Raw genomic sequence first — 19,687 nt, 5'->3', positions numbered from 1 at the left:
TGTAGATACACATGTTTTTTCTCTGCAGGGCAAATTGCTAGAAGTAGAGTTGCTGTGTTAAAGGGTAATTGCCTTCTTTTTCCCTAAAAAAAAACTTTCTTAAGTCACTGTCCAAAATAACAGTATAGTTTATATTTCCGCCAAAAAAGAAAAATGAGAGTACCTGTCCATCCAAGTCCTTATGAGAACTGAGTATCATTAATGACTTAAATTTCTCAGATATGATATGGGTAAAGTATGGTAAATTATTGGAATTTAAATTTTCAATTACATAATTATTAGTGCATTTAGCATCTTTTCAAATGTTCATTGACAATTTGCATTTTGTTTTCTGGAAATTACTTGTTTTATCTTTCACTCATTTTTCTATGAAGTCATTTGTATTTTTTTATTAATTGGGAGTATCTTAGTCTATTCATATTGAAATAACAACATACTATGGACTGGGTAGCTTGTAAACAATAAAAATTTATTTTTCACAGTTCTGGAGGTTAGAAGTTCAAGAGCAGGGTGCCACTCAGTGAGGGCCCTCTTCCAAGTTTCAGACTTCTCATTGTATCCGTCTATGGGAGGAAGGTCCAGCTGGCTCTCTGGGGCCTCTTTTATGAGAGCACTAATTTCAACCATCAGGGCTCCACCCTCATGGCTTAATTACCATCACCTTAGGCATTAAGGGTTTTTTAAATAATCTATTTTAATTATAATTGACAGACAGTATTATATTAGTTTTAGGTATACAACACAGTGAGTGATTCAACATCTATATACTTACAAAGTGATCACCATAACAATTCTAGTAACCATCTATTTGCAACACATGAATTTGGGGGAACACAAACATTTGACCTTAAAGGGGAGGTATCTTAGTACATCATGGCTATAAAATATTTTCCCAGTGTTTGTTATAATTATTTTGTTAATTGATATTCTCCTCCATTTTTAGCTTGTTTTTTTAATCATTACTGTATACTTGCTTCCATTAAATATTTTTTCAGCATCTGTCAATTAATCTTATGGATTCTCTCATTTAATATGACCATTATAATACTTTTTCCTGAGATAAACTCATCTATTCAGTTATTATTGATGTAAAATACGCCATGTAAAACATAGTAGTAGCAAAATCAACAAGCAATTCATTGATTCCATAGGCTGAAAGTCTGAGCTGTACTTGGCTAGGTAATTCCTTTGCTTCTTGTGGCATCAGCTGAGTGGAACTCAGCTGGCAGTAGGTTCCAAAAGAGTTTCACCCAGTGTCTGATATTTTGGTTGGGATGATGGACTGTTTTACCCACGTGGTCTCTCCAGTACAACAATCTCCTCAATGTTGGGAATTATTACATGGCCAGGGGCTTCCAAAGAAAATACCCCAAGATAAGTAGAAGATGCTGCTTGTCCTTTTATGACTTATCACTGAGAGTAATGCAGCTTCACTTTTACCACACTGTATTAATCAAAACAGTCACTAGCTTCTCTCATTCCTTCACCCTTCAAGGAGAGGGCCATAAACTCCAACACATGGATGGAAGGAATGTCAAAGAACATGCAGACATTTTCAAAACTCCCCAACTACTTGGTCATGATAGAATTTTACTCTGCTATGAATTTTGCTTTCCTTCATAAAATAATTTTCATCAATATCCCTTTGTCCTAATAGCATTTCAGCTGCTCATCTTGGAGTTTTATGACCACAAAACCTGCATAAGAGCCAGCAACAAGTCCATGACCCAAGGCCATAGATCCCTGGCTTCCACAGCTGTTGTCCCCTGTCCTACCAGCATCAGTTGTCTACTTTTCTCTAGGAGTAAGGACTATGTTTGATATGCCTTCATCATCCCTGACTTTGTAAAAGTCACAGGAGCTCCAGCACTCAGAACTGACCTGGCCAGCTTCACAGAAGCTCTGAGCACCCCAGGAGCTGCCAGAAACAGCCACAAGTATGCAGAACTTAAAGTGCCATGGAGAGGACTTTAATTAATGAGAGACAGGAGCTGAGAAGGACTGAGAAGTTAAATAAAATTCTCTTTCTCCCCATGAAAGACTATTCCCAGACACAGTAGTTTCATCCAGTCAGTCTAGGGACACCCAATGCAATCAAGCAACCAGCAGTATTGTTTGGGGTTTTATTGATAAGTGGGGTATGCCACTTTGAATTTCCTTTCTCTTTCATTTCTCCTCCCTTTTTCCTTTACCATTATGTCCCTGGTATTACACACCCAATAAAGCATTAGTACATGTTTTGGCTTAGGCTCTTATTTCTAGAAAATTCAAACTGGGACAAAGAATTATACTACCATTACTAAAAAAAACACAAAACACTAGTTTTCTAACTGTTTTATTTGCTCTGGAATAGTTTACATAAAATAGAAATAGCTTATACACATAATCTAATTTTTTGAGGGAGTGCAATAATTGGTCTTCTCAAGTTTTAAACTTCCAGACCCAATTTTTGGCTGTGTGTGTGTGTGTGTGTGTATATATATATATATATATATATATATATATATATATATATATATATTTAATTGTTCTGAGAATTTCTATAAGGAGCTAGTTACATGATAAATGCATTCCTTATGATAAACATCTGTGGAAAAGTAAAAATACATTACTAATATTTGTCTAGTTTCCATCATGAGTCAGTATATCAGGTGGAACAAGTCAGCTAATCAATATGGATTTGAGTGCATTCATCTGTACAGTGAGAAGTTTAGACTAGAATATTATTCCCTTCCTCCTGGCTTGAAAATTACTGATGCTGTGTGATATTGGTTGCATATTAAGAGGAAGTGACTCTAGACATCTGAACTTTCGATGCCACCATTTAACTGGGTCTGTGACATGGAGAAAGCTAATTCATTTGTCAGATGGTTAATTTTCCTCAAAAGAAAATGTAAAATTGAAGCAGATTTAGCTATCTACCAGAGGAGACACTGCATTCTTAAAGGACATTTATCTTAATCTTTAACATTAAAGTCTGATAATATTCTTGATGTGGTAACACTCACCTAGTAGAATCACTGCCATAGGAGACATTGTGACCATTGGAAGTCCCACTGGAAATGTATTTTTTACAAAGAAAAATGCTTGAAAATAATTATTTATTAATAATAACAAGGGGAAGGAGGGATAGATAGAAGGGAGGGAGAATAAACTATTACTACTAATAAACATATATATTATTAATGTTGATTCTTAGTATAATGTACTTAAAAAATAAACCCCATGATATAGATACTACATGAGATGATGTTCTTAAGATCACTTGAAGTTCTATAATTTGAACTACACAGAATTCAAGAAGTTTAAGAGTAAGCGTAAAAGTAAGGAAGAAATAGTATTAATCATATATTAAAACTTTCAGCCAGATGTGATGCAGATTATATTTGCAGAAAAGGTTTGGGAAAAAGTCATCAAGAATGGGGAAAGACCAAAGATATGAAAGTCACAAGAAAGATTTTTAAAAACAAGGCACATGTAAATCTAGGAAAAAGAAAAAATAGGAATTATAATACTAATATCAAAGTAGATTGAAAATAAAAGTATTTAAAAATGAAGGAACATTACATTGTAAAATGTTTAACACAGGGAAAAAGAAGTACCTGTGTAAATTTTTATGTATAACATTAAAGAAAACAGAAGCAAACTAAAGGGTCAAAAATACAAAGGGAAACTGACAAAACCACCATGAAGAAAGGTCCTGGCCTAATAATTCTTATATGTAAAGTTTTAGAAAATAAGTACACTAATGATATGAATGTAATATCTTCAAACCAAGTTGATCCAATTGCTAAAAACTAAAGATAAAGAGCAAATTCAACAGCAGTCAGATAAAATGTGTTACATAGGAAATGTGAAAGGCTAGATATGAAATTGGAAGTGTGAAGTGGCACAGCGTTTACTCTAATAGGCTTTTATCATTTTAGAAGGAGTACTCTTAGTATGTTTCTCAGCCTTGGAAGATGTGATATTTGGGTGGGATAATTCCTAGTTGCAGAGGTCTTGCCAATGCATTTTTTGATTCTTTTCATCATCCTTGGCCCCTACCAACTATATGCCACTAGAAGCTCCCCACCCTCTCATTTTTAACAACCAAAAATGTCTTCAGATACTGCCTAATATTCCCTGGGAGGCAAAATCATCCCTAGCGTCGTAGAGCAATCATCAGTGAAATAATAGTGTTGGTGGGAATTAGCTCTTCCATGGGATCAAAGGGAAAACATCTGAAGACCCACACATAAGAGACCGTGATGTGACAGAATTTATTCAGATAGAAATCTGCCCCCGTGTTTCCAATATCCCATCTTCCTTCATCTCACCATGGAAAAAGTTCATCTGTGTCTTCAGCAAGACCAAAACAAAAGCCAAGTTCCAGAGTTCCTGCCTTGTATTAGGGCTTAGTTCTTTAGAGCCCACACGGTCTGCTGAAGGCCCTGGTTGCTGTTAGAGCCTTGTGGTCATGTGCTTATAGGCCAGAGAATATGCAAACAAACAGGCAAATGCATCACCAGGTAGGTGAGAGAGAGAGAGAGAAAACTTCTTTGTTCCCCTGAGATTGTATGACTTTGGCCTTGGGATGAACGGGGTGCTTTTCCAAAACACTGATCAATTTCCCAAGCTTTTGCAGGATTTGGATGGGTCCACAAGCCCTGGTTAGGATGACAGGCCTCCATGGTCAAGCACCTCCCTCCATGCCCCCAACAATATGGTACCAGAGGGAGGGAGGCAGGCGTGTTAATCCCCTTGGCAGAGCAATTCTGTGAGCTCCTGGAGTGAGAAACTGAAGCTTCCAGGTGAAGCAACAGGCTTATGCTCCCCAGTTTGTTAAATTCAATGCTTAATTCTCTTTGCTTCCTTTTTTACTAGTAATTAGTTAACTACCTACAGTACCATTAGGAGGTACAGAACCCCATATACAAATAATACAAATTATTAAAAATTATCCAACAACCCGATCAAAGTCTGGAGAGAAACTGCTGGTCAAAGAATACAAGGAAAAATTGATAACAAATAACAAGATACTGTGTTTAAGTTAAAACATCAGCAATTACATTAAATATAAATAACATGCCAGTTAAGTCAGAAATTGTCAGAATTTATTGATAAAAATAAAGACTTAGCTCTATGATCTCTACAGGAAATGCATTTTACATATAAAATCCAAATAATATGAAAATAAAAGAATAGGAAAAAGACATCCCATACAAACAGTAATCACAGAAAAACTGGAGTGGTTATATTAATATCAAACAAAATAAACTTCAAGATGGAGAAAAACAAGATAAGGAGGAACTTTTAAAATGATAAGAGGGATAATAAATTGCAATAACCCTAAATTTGTATGCAAATAAGACAAAGAGCTATGATGCAGAGAAAATGCAGCAAATAGCACAAAATTTATGGACTGTAAACTCTACAATGACCATTTCTACCTTAATCACTACCAAATCCTGGCACAATGCCTTGCATAGAGTAGATAGCCATCAATATGTCTTTTAATTGTCAATGTATCATAATTGATTTAACATTCTAGTTCATATGTAAGTTGTTTCTGATTTTAAATGGGTTACTCTGGACCGCAGAGTTCCTGGAAGGTCTTTCCTGTAAACTTTGGTGTTGATAAACAGGTCTACTTCACTTTCTTCATGATATAAATATGTTATTTTGGTTATTGATCCTGCACTGCTTATGTTAATACATATACCTTAGAGGAAAGAAAACAAGAGGTTTTTCTCAGTCTTCTGGATTGTTCTGCTGCACTTCATTCTTCCCTCTTGGTCCCTTGACTTTCAAATGTACAAGACAAAAATATTCTTTAAGATGCTTTTTATAACCTAAAATATAGAATTTTCTTTTCCTTCCATATATTTTATGGGAAGACATTCAGAAAGCTGAAAGTAGCCTTTTGTTCCCTACATACATAACTAACAATATAAATAAATGAATAAACATCAGAAAAGAGTTAGATCTAAGGTTGTTTTCTCTGCATTACCATGAAATTCCAATAATGGTTAATACATTATTGTACTCAATAGAGTATTAGAGAAAGAACATCGGTCTTAGCATCAGAAAAAGCCAGGTTTCAACCCACCTCATTGTTAGTCTGGCAACACTTGCGCATTTTCCTAAATCTCTCACATTTCACATTTCCTATTTTAAAAGTTGACAGAATAACTTATCTCTGAGGCCCATTGTGATGATCCAATGAGTTCCTCACTATAAGTTTTTATTAATTTTCATCTAATTATAAAGTATCTTTAGGTTTTTTATTTTGATTAAAAAATCAGAAAGACATTAGAGAATTTATATAGTTTGGGATTATGGTTACACACACATAATAAAAAACATAACTAATAAGGCTTTAAGGAAATGATTTTTCTTGTCCTCAATGGCATTAGCCAATGAGTAGGCAGTCACTGGTGTTATTTTGGTAGATCTGTGAAGCAATGCAGCACTAGGACCTTTTTTTGCCACATATGATGTGCAGTTGTTTGCTTACATTTTTTAGGGAAAAATAAGAGTGTGCATTATACATGGGTATAATGATCAATACCATGGGTATCATAATCCCATGTATAATGTGCACAAAAAATGTGGGTGTGCATTACACATGGCAAAATATAGTATTACTTTATTCCCTATTGTCTCCACAGGCTGACTTTCAGCATCACACATGCAAAGGAAGGCTGTAAAATAGCTTCAGCTCCAAAACTTTGCATCACTGTTCAAGGCAAGAGAAAGGAGAAAGAGGCAGTAACAGCCCCTAACGCTTCTAGCAAGAAAGCAAAAGCCTATCCATCACCCGTCAAACAGACACAGGATTAGGTCTCACTAATCACAGCAGTGTCACACATCCATCTCTAACGCACCTGCTGGGAAAGGTGAAGGTGAAGTATCACCGAGAGCCTGTACCTGGGTATACGCCCAGCTCCTTCAGAAGATACTGTTGGCAAATATTAAAGGGGAATGGAAGTTGGGGAGGTAGCAGCCTCTGCCACAGAATCCACAAGGACAGAACCCCTCTCTTTAGGTCCTAACCCACTCTTACAACCAAATCCCCACCTCCATGAGCCATAAAAAAATTGTTTTCAGTGAGGATAAGTGTTGAGCTTTGGCTCATACAACAACTTTCATCTCATCTCTTTCTACAATCAGGACTACTCACAAGGCCTAGATATTTTCAATGTTTGGAATTTTCAATGTTCAATCTATTGGTCTTCAAGTATTCAATGTATTTACAACTTTGTGCCATGAATGGATTCCACTGGATCTTTTTATGGGAGATTTCTAATGTAATATTTAGGTAAGAAGTAGAATAAAATTCATAATGTAAAAAACCATACATAGCAATGTTACCTTGTAGCATTTCTGAAAAATTCTTCCTCAGAATAATACTTAAGTAATTTTTATTATAATTAGAAACATGGAAAGCCTTACACTGTGCTTCAGGAGGTCTGGAGGTCATGCCTACACCCTCCACAGCCCCACTACAGTCCCAGGCTCCCGTGGCCCAGGCTGGCCAGGCTTGTACTGCGCATGTACTCCCTCCTATTGAGCTCATATACAATGTCAGTTGACCTCTACCAACCTAAAGAAAATAGAAAACTACGTGCTTCTTCCCATTTTATCCACAAGGAAACATTTTAAAAAGTGAACTCATAGAGCAAATTCCATTAAAGTTCTGTTAATTTTATCAATAAAAGTTACAAAGCCAAGAATGCCTACCCACATCTTCCTGAATCCAAATGTTATCTCCTTCCTACTTTGCATTAACATGAGGGAGAACATAGATAAATACACAGTCTCCATATTTCATGATTTTTACTTTAGTATTTTCTTAAATACCTCAAGAAGCTTTCTGTTCATGAAAATGTCATTTTGCCTTCAGTTTATCATGCACAGAGATTAAAATGTCTTTTAAGGAAGAAAACTTGGGAAATTGTTATAGTAATGCTGTGACTATTAACACTTGCCAGGACTGATATTTTTATCTATGGGAATCTTTGTCTCACAAACCAAAGATGATACAAACTTTGAGGAATATTTTGACATTACTAGGAATTTTGTGGAACCTTAAGAAATATTCTCAGTATCCTGGTTGCGAGAATTATGGTTAGTAAGTGAGATATTCCTCATGTTGTAAAACCTTGCTTATGCTGTGAGAAATGTGTTTAGTCAGTGAGTTTAGGTGAATATTTTATCTTAGAAGGCTAGTCAATAGCCAGATTTCTAAAACCCAGTATGAAATCCCAAAGATTGAGTGCCTACAAAACAGCTACAATTTCACTTTGCAAGCCTTTCTCTGTGCATAGTCTAAAAGCTTTGAACAATAACAATACATTTTCAAACATGACAAGTACAATAAAATCCATTTTTTAAAAACTGAAGTAAGCAAAAACAGTTTTCAGCAGTGACTCAAAGGTGACCTGCATCTCTAATGAAAGGTGAAAACGCTTATTTGTTACAAAAAATCCAAGACAGAACACACTGCTAAATGCTTGCATTGGAGACTGCCCTGTTTAGCCAACTTGATCTTGCCGCATCTCTTTATGGCCAAGCCTGGAATTTTCCACTCTCCCATCTCCTCCTCAGTTCACTTCTTCTCTCTGCAGAACAGATGCAGAGTGGTATGGATGCGATATTTCTATGAGACATTTATATGCTGAAGGAGACTGTGAAATGGGCACCTGTGAAGGTGAGAAGCAATCTGGAGATGGACCTAATGAAAACATAATGCTGGTTTTCACGGAAAACCATAGAGAGAGAAAAAATGGCGCAAGACCTTTCACCTTTTAACTAAGGTCATGTTAGCAAATTAGAGAATTGCTAAAATATTTACATCCTTGAGTGCAAGGTGACAGATTTTCTCCTTTTGCCACTGTCCCCACAGAAGAGAATATTCTGGAAGAATACAAATGTACCCTTTCCATTTCTAAAGGCTACCCCACACACTAATTCTGGAGGAGTGAAGTGGAAAGAGATGGTCAAAAGTCATCCTTCCTTCGCCCAAAATGCATTAAAAGAGACATGGTGTGGCTCTTGACACTGAAAGACTTCTTTACTGCTGTTTATCCCGTCAGTCTCAGCAGAAACTAATATCTCCAAAAACAAAGCTAATATGCCATGCGTTGGCACTAAAAAATAACTCTGTCCTGTATTTCAATAGTAAATGTGTATTGCTTCCTAAAGTGAGGTTAAGATGTTCAGTCTATTAAGCCAATATATTTATTAGCAGCTACTTAAAATGGAATTATGAATAAATATTTTCTAGCACAATAACATGTAAGTAATATGTGTCTATGTATCTTATTATTATACTAATATCCATAAAAGGAAGATATTCATTTTCTTCTTAATAAGAAGAGCCATACGTGAGAGCCAGAATTCTGTCTCACTTCTCTTGAAAACTGATTCCGTGTCTGTGAGTGAGAGGCTCCATCATCCTGTGAGCAGAGTGACAGGTCCAAAAAATCAAGTTTGATCCATGTGGGATTCTAGACAGAGTCATCCTCATCCCGACCCTTCTGCATAACAACACTGAGTCCTTCTCTTGAAGCTGCCAGTAAACAAACACTGCAGATTTCAAGCTTTGCCACTTTTTAGCATCATGTGACATTTTCAGAAAATACAGCACAGGAATCACTTGTTTGTATTTATTAACATCACTTGTGAATACCACTAAGGATGCCATCCATTAATTTCATATTTCAGAGGCATCATCAAAGCTCAACCCCACATTCTGCCTCATAAAATACCCACCTGCATGACAGACCTTTTCTAATGGCCTCACTGATGATCTTCCACCAAGTAACACTGGACCAAAAAAAGTCGAACTTTCTAAACATACAACTTTCTTTGTTCTTAGATGAGTGTTCTCAAAAAGTCTCATGTAAGCTGACGTTTCTCACCCAAATTGCATTTTGACATTTTGCTTTCTCTTGCAGTTTTCATACCAATTTTCAATTTTCTATATGAGAGTTCCCTTATTTTCCAGCAATCTCTTTTTATCTGCTTTTTTCCTCCTGTGGACATACTCCTTACAAACCTCTAAATCCTTATATTCTTCCTTTCATATGATTATTGTCAGATGTAATTGATTGCACAACTGATAAATCTTGCCGTGCATTTGAGGCTGTTTATTATATAATAAGAGGAACAAGAATGGCTCAGGTAGAAGTCTCTGTTGAAGGAGATTTGTACCAGTAATCTCTCTGCTATTTGCATGTGGGCAGCCTCAGGGGTCTCTGCATTCAGCCTCATGGGGGGGGGGGGGGAGGAAAACTATCAATTGTTTACAGGCACCTTTCTTGATTATCTGATTTAAGCTTTTCACTGCCTTTGAAATGTTTTACAACTCCATAAAGTGTAGATGATGAATAGCAATACAAAATAATAACCCTGTCTATAGAAATGCAAAGCAGTTCTGTCTGGGAAGAAATTCAGTTAACTTCCCTTTTTATCCTCCTTGTAGGATTAGCCAGTCTCTTCTATTTGCACATTTCTTTCAACATTGCTTAACTTCATATAATTTTGTGCATCTTTGACTTTTTTGAACCTCCCTCATTAACATGATTTAAATAAAACCTTTAATTTGTGTTTATTTTACATCCGCATGAAACTCACCATTTTACCTTTAGAGAAAAGAAAGATTGCTTAACTCTAGGATTTCCACTCCAACTGTGTGCCATGTGAAGAAGCCATGAAGAGATGAGGGGGAGGACACTTTTAAAATTCATGGGTAAGAAAAAATGGCCAGAAGACATTCTCCTCTCATTGAATTTAGAGAGAAATGCTACACATAGGAAGTTAACTGAGACTGTAGCTTTTCAAGGAAGAGCTTTCTATTCAGTTCTAATTCCTGCCTAAGCCTCAGCCGAAAGCTGCAGACTCAGGTTCCTTGTGCCTGTGGAACCCGGGCTGCACATGGAAGGCGCGTGGCAGACGGCAGGGGCTTTGGCTTTGGACAGAGGAAGTTCAGATCCTGGCTGCACATTTTAATTAAAGTGCGAATCGTGTCAAGTTATGGAACTCCAATGAATTTCATGTAGTTCATGCATAAAACTACGATAGTAACAATAGTAATGCTCTCTTATAAATTTATCTGAGGTTCAAATGAGAAAATAACTACAAAGCACCAAGAACAGGGCCTATTGTGTGGCAGTCATTCAATAAGCACTATTATTATTATTATTTCTTTTTTATTTAATTATTTTTCAACTACAGTATTCTGTCTTTTACTCCCATCCCAGCCCACCTCCCATGCCCCCCACCTCCCTCCCATTTCCACCCCCCTTAGTTGTTGTCCATGTGTCCTTTATACTAGTTCCTGTATTATTATTTCTTATTTGATGTCCTTCCAGAGAGTCACTTTCACTTGAACCTAAATGTCAAGATTGCCAACCAGAGTCAAGAATTACCTAATGTGAAGAATGTCCCATAAAAGACCAATACCATATGATTTCACTTATATGTATAAATGAAAGAACAAAATAAATGAACAAACAAAACAGAAAGAGACTCACAGAGGCAGAAAGCAGGTGACGGTTGCCAGAAGGGTGGAAGTTTGGGGAAACGGGTGAAAAGGATGAAGAGGTTAATTAGGACAGACTGGTAGTTATAGAATAGGGATACAAGGGGCATCATGTGGAATATAGTCATTAATACTGTAATAACTGTGTATGCTGTCAGCTGGGCACTCGCCTTATCAGAAGGATCCCTTCATAAGTTATATAAATGTAAAACCACTTGCCTCTACACCTGAAGCTAAGATAATATTAAATGTGAACTGTAATTTAGAAAAATTATAGTTGGTGTACCTGCAAGGAAAGTATAAAAGCAAGATCAGTTTTGTAAACATAAAAGCAAGAATTAAGGCATCTAAGACAAAAACATACAAAATCAATTCAAATACTGTTACAAACTGAATGTCAGACGAACATGTCAACTGACCATAATGGTGGACCACTACAGTAACTATCGTTATAATTAAAGAAATCTCACCTAAACAGTAGACAGTAGACTGTATCTGTGTTAATTCAGAACATCAGGCTAAATATAACTTCCTCTTCTTAAGTCTTTTATTCAGAAATAATGTGTCCCCTGCACTGCACTTAAATAAGAAATAAAAAGTATATAATGCATATGTATGCATGTATCAATGTGCATACATACATAGAGTTTGTATATGTGTGTTTATATAAAAGTGTACATATGTATATGTATGTGTGTATATAAAATATATATCATGTATGAACAAATATATTATAACAATAAAGCACCAATAAAAAAGCCTGACATGTGGTAGTCACTCAATAAACACTATTACTATTTCTTATTTGACATACTACCAGAGATCACTTCAACTTTAATATAAATGCCAAGATTGCCTTCTATATATGAATCTATAAAATATGTATGAATATACCATATAATAAATATATTTATATATAATTCCACCATTGGAAGAAGACATCTACCTTCTTGGATCATTAAATTATGCAAAGCATAGCTCGGTTTCACAGCTAAGACACAGGTCTAATTAAATGCATGATTCGAGGCCAGTAGTTAATTTATTCTACTTTAGTTGCCCCATTGGTAATAAGAATTCTAAGATGGCCAATTGCTTTTATAGAATCATATAGTGAAGATAAATGAGACAAAGTATGAAAAAAAATCTGTGATCGGTTTGGAAGATAGTATGCTATATAAATCCAAGCTGGCATTAACTACTCTGAAAAACACAAATTTACACACTTCAAATGCAGTAACTGGTCGTTGTTGCAAAGAACACTATTTTCCCACCTGCTCTTTCTTTCCGTACACTTTCCAGCTGCGGCTGCATAATGTTTTTCACAACCAGGCAATTACACCCCATGAATTGTGTAGTTAGTCAGCTAACCATCTGCTTTCCAAGAGCATTCAAAACGTGAAGAGGAATCTCACGTAGAAATCTCAAGCGTGATATTTGAGGCATTCTTTATTCTGGAATAATGACTGGCCTTACTTGACTTACTTGTAAGGTCCTTTGAGCACTGGAGAATAAATAAGACTGGGAAACAAGAGGAGCAAGTATAAACAATACGTTATATTTAATAGTTAAATATAAATAAATACATATGACCATTTTTCTTAATTACACTTCCCCCACAACACCCCGAATTATGAAAAGGCTGTAAATGTATGCTTCCAGACACTGAGACAAAAGCAGCAATCTTAATTAGCCAAATGAAAACAGTGAGACACATCCGATTATCCCTTTTTAGTCTAAACCAGCTTCTAAAATGACAACTGATGTGAAAATAATTAAAACAAGGCAGACAGGAAAAAAGGGAGAAATAATGTATTTAGATTCTGAAGAGAAGTAATTAGTTTTGGCAGGTTATTTATTTATGTAAATTGAAAAATAAGCTCTACTAGGCAGGGGCGATACACTCAAGTGTCTGCATTTCTGGAGCAACATGGGAGAAGAAAATGTTATAATGAAAAGCAATGAGATGAATTCCAAGCAAGGAAAGGCTCTTTAAGTTGTTACTTTTTATTTATTTATTTGTTTGTTTGTTTGTTTGTTTGTTTTTCAAGTACAGTTTTTTTGTCTATTTCTCCCATTCCAGCCCACCCCCGCCCCGTGCTCCCCACCTCCCTCCCATTTCCTCCCCCCGCCCCGAGTCCTCATTCCTGTGTCTTTCATACTTGTTCCTCCAAATCCCTCCCCTTTTTCCCCCTTAAAGTCCCTTCCCTCTCCCCTCTGGTCACTGCCCCCTTGTTCTCTATTTCGGCGTCTTTGTTTTTGTTCTGTTTGCTTGTTTGTTTTATTCTTTAGCTTCCTGTCAAAGGTGAGATCATATGGCATTTGTCTTTCAACCCTTGGCCTATTTCACTCAGCATAATGCTTTCCATTCCATCCATGTTGTTGCAAAGGGTAGGAGCTGCTTCTTTCTCTCTGCTGCATAGAATTCCATTGTGTATATGTATCACAATTTTTTGATCCATTCATTTACTGATGGGCACCTAGGTTGCTTCCAGCTCTTGGCTATTGTAAATTGTGCTGCTATGAACATTGTGGTGCATAGGTTCTTTGATATTGATGTTTTAGGATTCTTAGGATATAATCCTAGCAGTGGAATTGTTGGGTCAAAAGGCAGGTCAATTTTTATTTTTCTGAGAAAATTCCATACTGTTTTCCATAATGGTTGTACCAGTCTGCAATCCCACCAACAGTGAACTAAGGACCACTTTTCCCCACACCCTCTCCAACGTTTGTTGTTTGTTGCTTTGTTTATGATAGCCATCCTGACCGGTGTAAAGTGGTATCTCATTGTGGTTTTAATTTGCATCTCTCTGATAGCTAATGATATTGAGCATCTCTTCAGTTGTTACTTTTTAAAGGAAGACAGATTGAATTCCAAAGAAAAGACAATTCATAAAACCTGTCTCAATAGTTCTTTTTTTTATTTAGTTATTTTTCAAGTACAGTTTTTTGTCTATTTATCCCATCTGAACCCCCCCACCCATGCTCCCCACCTCCCTCCCATTTCCACCCCCCTTAGTTCTATATTACTGTGCAGAAAGAAATAAAAACAATTTTAACTAATTTCCTAAGATTACTTTTCCTCAATACAAACATAGATTTTTTTTAAAAAATTTAAACAGCTATCTTGGTTTTTGGCATTCTGTGTTAACATTCACAAGTTATTCTTTCCTCAAACTGTCATTTATATAGCTCTACTTCTTCATTTCAACTGCTTCTTTTCCCGTGGAAATCTAGACCAGTCCTGACTTCATCATGAACTCGTTATAACCACGCATGCGTTTGTCTGCCTGGGTTCCCTCACACACATGACTTCAACCATCCCCGATAAACTGATGACTCCTAATTCTATGAATCTAGTAGCATCATCCATACTTAAACATACAGCCACCTACGGTGTACTTAAATACAGAGCTCTTCTTGCATGCTTTAATTCATGCATCATTCCTGCAGAAACTATGCAGGGCTCTCATGGAAGAAGCAACAGGACACTGGAGATACAAAGAAAAAATGGTAAATTCTGCCTTGTTTTGAACGCATGTGGGGAGGAGAGATGGTTAAAGAAAAAAATTTATTCATAAACAGCCTATCTTCCATTTCTCCCTGTTCTAGTGACCATGCTAACTTAATAAAAAAGAAAATTATTTTAGGTCAATAAAAATAGAGTCCACTTGCTATGTTCAACTAACTACACTCTTGAGATGAGGACACACACATACAGGGAGTTAAATAGAAAGTAGTCACTGAAACAAAGCCATACCTTTCTTAAACAAGACTTTAGATAATGAAAGGATTTCTAATATTCATATTTAAAATATGCACACTTTTAATATACATGCATAATGCCATTGAGAATCCTCTATTATAGGCCTACTGCATTTCATCATGCCTCATTTTCTTACACTTGGCAGACAATGCATTTTTTACAGATTGTAGGTAAGACCCTCCACCAGCAAAATCAAAATGATTATGACTCTTCAAAGTCTCAGATGATGGTTAGCAAATTTTAGTAATAAGAACTTTTAATTAAGTGATGTACATCACCTTTTTAGACATAATGCAAGTGCCTACTTAGTAGAATATAGTATAGTGTAAACATGCCTTTTTTTATTTGCACTGGGAAGCCAAGAAATTTGTGCGACTCATTTTATTGTAATTTCACATTATTCAGTGATCTGGGACCAAACTGTCCAAGGTATGACTGTTTATGCATACAAATTGGCATATCCATTTATGGTCCCAGCATAGTTTAAGATATCTATTGACTGAAAAATTTCATAACCTACTACCTTCAGAAATCACATTCTTTTATGGTTATCTTCTGTGGCAAGAGGCAGGCTTGAAAAAAATAAAAAAGTAAGAGAGAGCTGTGACCTGATACTTACAGAGAAACATGTTGTGTATTTATCACAATATCTCCTCTTTCTCTTCACAAAGAAAACTATATTTCCCAGACTTCTTGAATTTATATTAAACTGTGTATCTAAAATTTCATTAATGGAAACAAGAGCTAAAAAGGTAGTTAAAGCTGATGTGTGGCCACGTGGTATCCTTCTCAACACTGTGCACTGGAAACAAAGATTCATGGTGGAGTTGTAGGACAGGGGTTAAGATCCTGAGCCATAATCTGAGAATAGTCAAGGAGGGTCACCTGACCTATAATGTGAGTGAGACATAAACCATAAGTGACTGATAAGCCACTGAGATTGGGGGATTTGTTATCACACTATAGCTTAGCCTGTCCTGACAAACACAATTTTATAAGCATCAAAAACTACAGACGTTTGATCAACAGCAAACAGTTAATATGAGTGAAAATACTGTATAGAGTTAATATGTAAGATCTAAGGCTCTGAGGACAATCGACTCCCGTTCAAGTTCTGACTCTGTCTTTTATTATTAGGTGGATGATCTTGGGCCAATTGCTTAACTTCCCTGTTCCTCAATAGTCTTATCTGTAAAATGAGACATCACTATCTGCCTTATACGCTGCCATAAAGACTAAATAAAATAATTCTTGTAAAGAGTCTACTATGGTCCCCAGAACATTGTAAGCCCTATTCTTGTATATTTACTATTGTTATGGTTAGATTTAGATAGAATATGTACATAGTTTTGAACAACATGCTTCCCAAGTATAAGTTACTATTCATGTAATTGGCCATAATGTTTTGGCGTCCTTTACAATAGTCTCTATAGAGGATAGCTAAGATATACAGTCATATGACAAGAAAGGGATGTTTCTTTTCCTGAGCCCAGAATCTTCCTGACAGTGTCTGACCACACAGCTGCTGAGACCTTACCTGGGCAGCCATGCAATGCCCTAGATAACTGCTGAAATCCTCCCAGTGTCAATGAAGTTGTATGGGCAGCGGTAATGCCTATTTACAACCTCAGGAGACCAGTTCACAATCCTACTGCTGCCTCTTACTGTGTGTATTTGTGTCAATGGAATGACTCACCATGACAGGAAAGGGCAAAAGTAACAATTCAAGTTTCCACAAGGCTAATGTAATAAGAGCTTATGAATATAACATTTTCTTAAATTCTGTACTTCATGGCATGCACTATACTCATATGAAAAAGAGATGTGTCCTGATTTCCACCTCAAAAAGTCTGTATGTTTGTGCACAAGTGATAACACTTTCATACTTTTAAAGACAGACAGATATTTAATTGCATGTATTTGTGAACAACTCTAGGTATTTCATCATTCCTTTCAGATATCCCTGGACTAGAGAACCAAGTCTAGGTATATTAGAACCTACCTCAGCAGAAAGGAAACCACTTGTTCAAATAGGCTTAGGCAACTTGAACTCATCACCATATTCTGTGTTATATGTATATATATTTGGAAAATTTCTTTTTTCTTTATTTTTTATTAAAATTATAAATAAATATAAGATCTCAGAATACTATGAATAAGCCAGTGTTCCTCTTTGACCTTGAGATTAGGAAAACCTGATATCCTAAAATATTTCCATGTTAATGACAATGGTGATGATGATGATAATGATGATAAGATCTATAAGTAAAATTTATTGACTGTTTACTATTTGCCAAATAGTCTATTAAACATTTGTATTATTCTTCATTTGTACTGATAATAATCATAAAATAAAATATAACTATCATTATCATGTATAGTTGAGAGAAATGTGGTTTAAAGGGAATAATAAACACACCAAGGTCATACAAATAAAGGTCACACGTGGTAGAGGGGGTATTAGATCCCAGGAGTCTAGATTTAATTTCTGCCTGCTTAGTCAATACAATATATTACCTCCAAGTTCCTCTATCTTCCATTCTCTCTCTGTTATATTGTATTCTTTTCACATAATACTTGTGGCATATCCAAATTACACAAAGGTCTCGTGAATTAATGTCTTCATGAACATATTGTTTTTTTAAATATTTTATTTATTTATTTTTATAAAGGAAGGGAAGGAGAGAGGGAGAGAAATATCAGTGTACAGTTGCCTTTCTTGCATCCCCTGCTGGAAACTGGCCTGCAACCCAGGCATGTGCCCTGACTGGGAATAGAACCATGATCCTTTGGTTCACAGGCCCGCACTCAATCCACTGAGCTACACCAGCCAGGGCTGAACATACTGTTTTTTAATTTAAGCAATAACTCTTTTACTATGTTCTGTAAAAAATGAAGACTACTCACCTCTCCTACCCTCAGTTTTCTCATCTGTCAAATGGGTATATAATGCCTTCCTCACTAAAGATTTTTTTTACTTTTAAAGCAATATCAATCAACAGAAGTCTATAGATTGATTGAATGTAGAATCATTATTAACATTAAAAATAATCTCACAGCAAAAGATAAACATTCATTAATTTAACAAATATTTATCTAATAACATCTACTGCAGGCACTGTTGTAGATACTGAGAGAACAAAAGTTGAGATTAGTGTAATAGCGATGGAAATGAATAAGAACAAAAAATGACTAGAGATGGTATATGTATGAGTTGTCTTCATCTATAAAATTAAGTTAGAACAGTGGTCTTGGTACTGGCTTGCATCAAAATAATTAGATCTAAGAAAAGAGATCTTTGATTAGTGAGGTCCTGGGCTTCTGTATTTTTATTGATTCCAACGATTCTCAACTGATTCCAGTGGCATGCACTGGGCTGCAAGATTCTTTAGGGCCCTTCCAGCACTGACAGTCTGCATTTCTTTAATTCATAATTGATTTTGATTTTATTGCAAGGAAGGGGAAAGAAAAATCTCAAGGATAACCATGAGCTGCTTAGTAGCATCTTTATGAAATCCCTCCAGCATGCAAGATTCTCTCTAGAATTTCAACTGTGGAGATGGTTTTTAGGTTTTTTTAATCCTATGTTATATTTCTGATGTTTCATATATATGCTTTTAAATCCAGCACCTCAATTTTTAAATTCTAAGTTACATATCCTTACCCTGTTATGCAGTTTTAGTAATGCTGATTAGGAATAACTCCAGAAAGCCAATAGTGCTTGTATGTGGAGAATTTATAACATTTGTTTTACAATGGCCTGGTAAGAAACACTGACACACACAGAGACACACACAAAGCACACTTACTTTATTACACCTACAACCTTCATTGCCGTCTGTACAACCTTAATATACAATATTTTCATGACTATTGTAGAACCCCTTCCAACCAACATGGATCACTACCTACAAATCAAGATGAATTTGGCTTCATTATCATTAACCCTATATATGTGTAGGGAAGTATTTTGTAAACTAAAAGGGATCAATCACATGATATACATTACTCTTGTCTTTTATTAATGTGCATGAAAACATTATTGCTTGAGCACAGTTTTAAAGTTTTGAGGCTTGAAACCTTTGCAAAAAAAGCAATTGGGAAAACTTGTATAGGTAAGGACTAGTTTTTTCTAGGATATTTGTGTACTAAATATTTGGGAATACAGAGTCTTGGTTTCCCTCCAAGATAGTGGGAAGATTTGTTTATGATCCAGAGTGGTAGAAATGTCTTCCTCCAGGCAAAAATGGAGCAAACCTGCTAGTAGTCCTATGTAAAATTGAGGGTTCACTAATTTCAGGGTTCCTCATCTAGAATATGAACCCACTATGTGTGCACAATCTAGTAGGACCACCTCCTTGTTGCCTCTGTTAAACTTGGAGAGGTTGGGAAGC

The 19,687-nt window shown here is 35.9% G+C and overlaps 1 long non-coding RNA gene across 1 annotated transcript in view; it reads right to left on the bottom strand.

The window, feature by feature from the left end:
• Positions 1 to 11,312: 11,312 nt before the first annotated feature.
• LOC128628588 (uncharacterized) overlaps positions 11,313 to 19,687 on the bottom strand; it is a 59,532-nt gene continuing 51,157 nt past the window's right edge. Inside the window, exon 6 of the long non-coding RNA XR_008393017.1 lies at positions 11,313 to 13,048. This is a non-coding gene — a long non-coding RNA (uncharacterized LOC128628588). The remainder of the gene's footprint in view (positions 13,049 to 19,687) is intronic.

Source organism: Artibeus jamaicensis, unplaced genomic scaffold, assembly GCF_021234435.1.
Source record: "Artibeus jamaicensis isolate MK-2021 breed Jamaican fruit bat unplaced genomic scaffold, CSHL_Jam_final contig_851, whole genome shotgun sequence".
NCBI lineage: Eukaryota > Metazoa > Chordata > Mammalia > Chiroptera > Phyllostomidae > Artibeus > Artibeus jamaicensis.
Note: the sequence above shows the minus strand (reverse complement) of the source record. Positions and strands in the feature narration are given on the sequence as shown.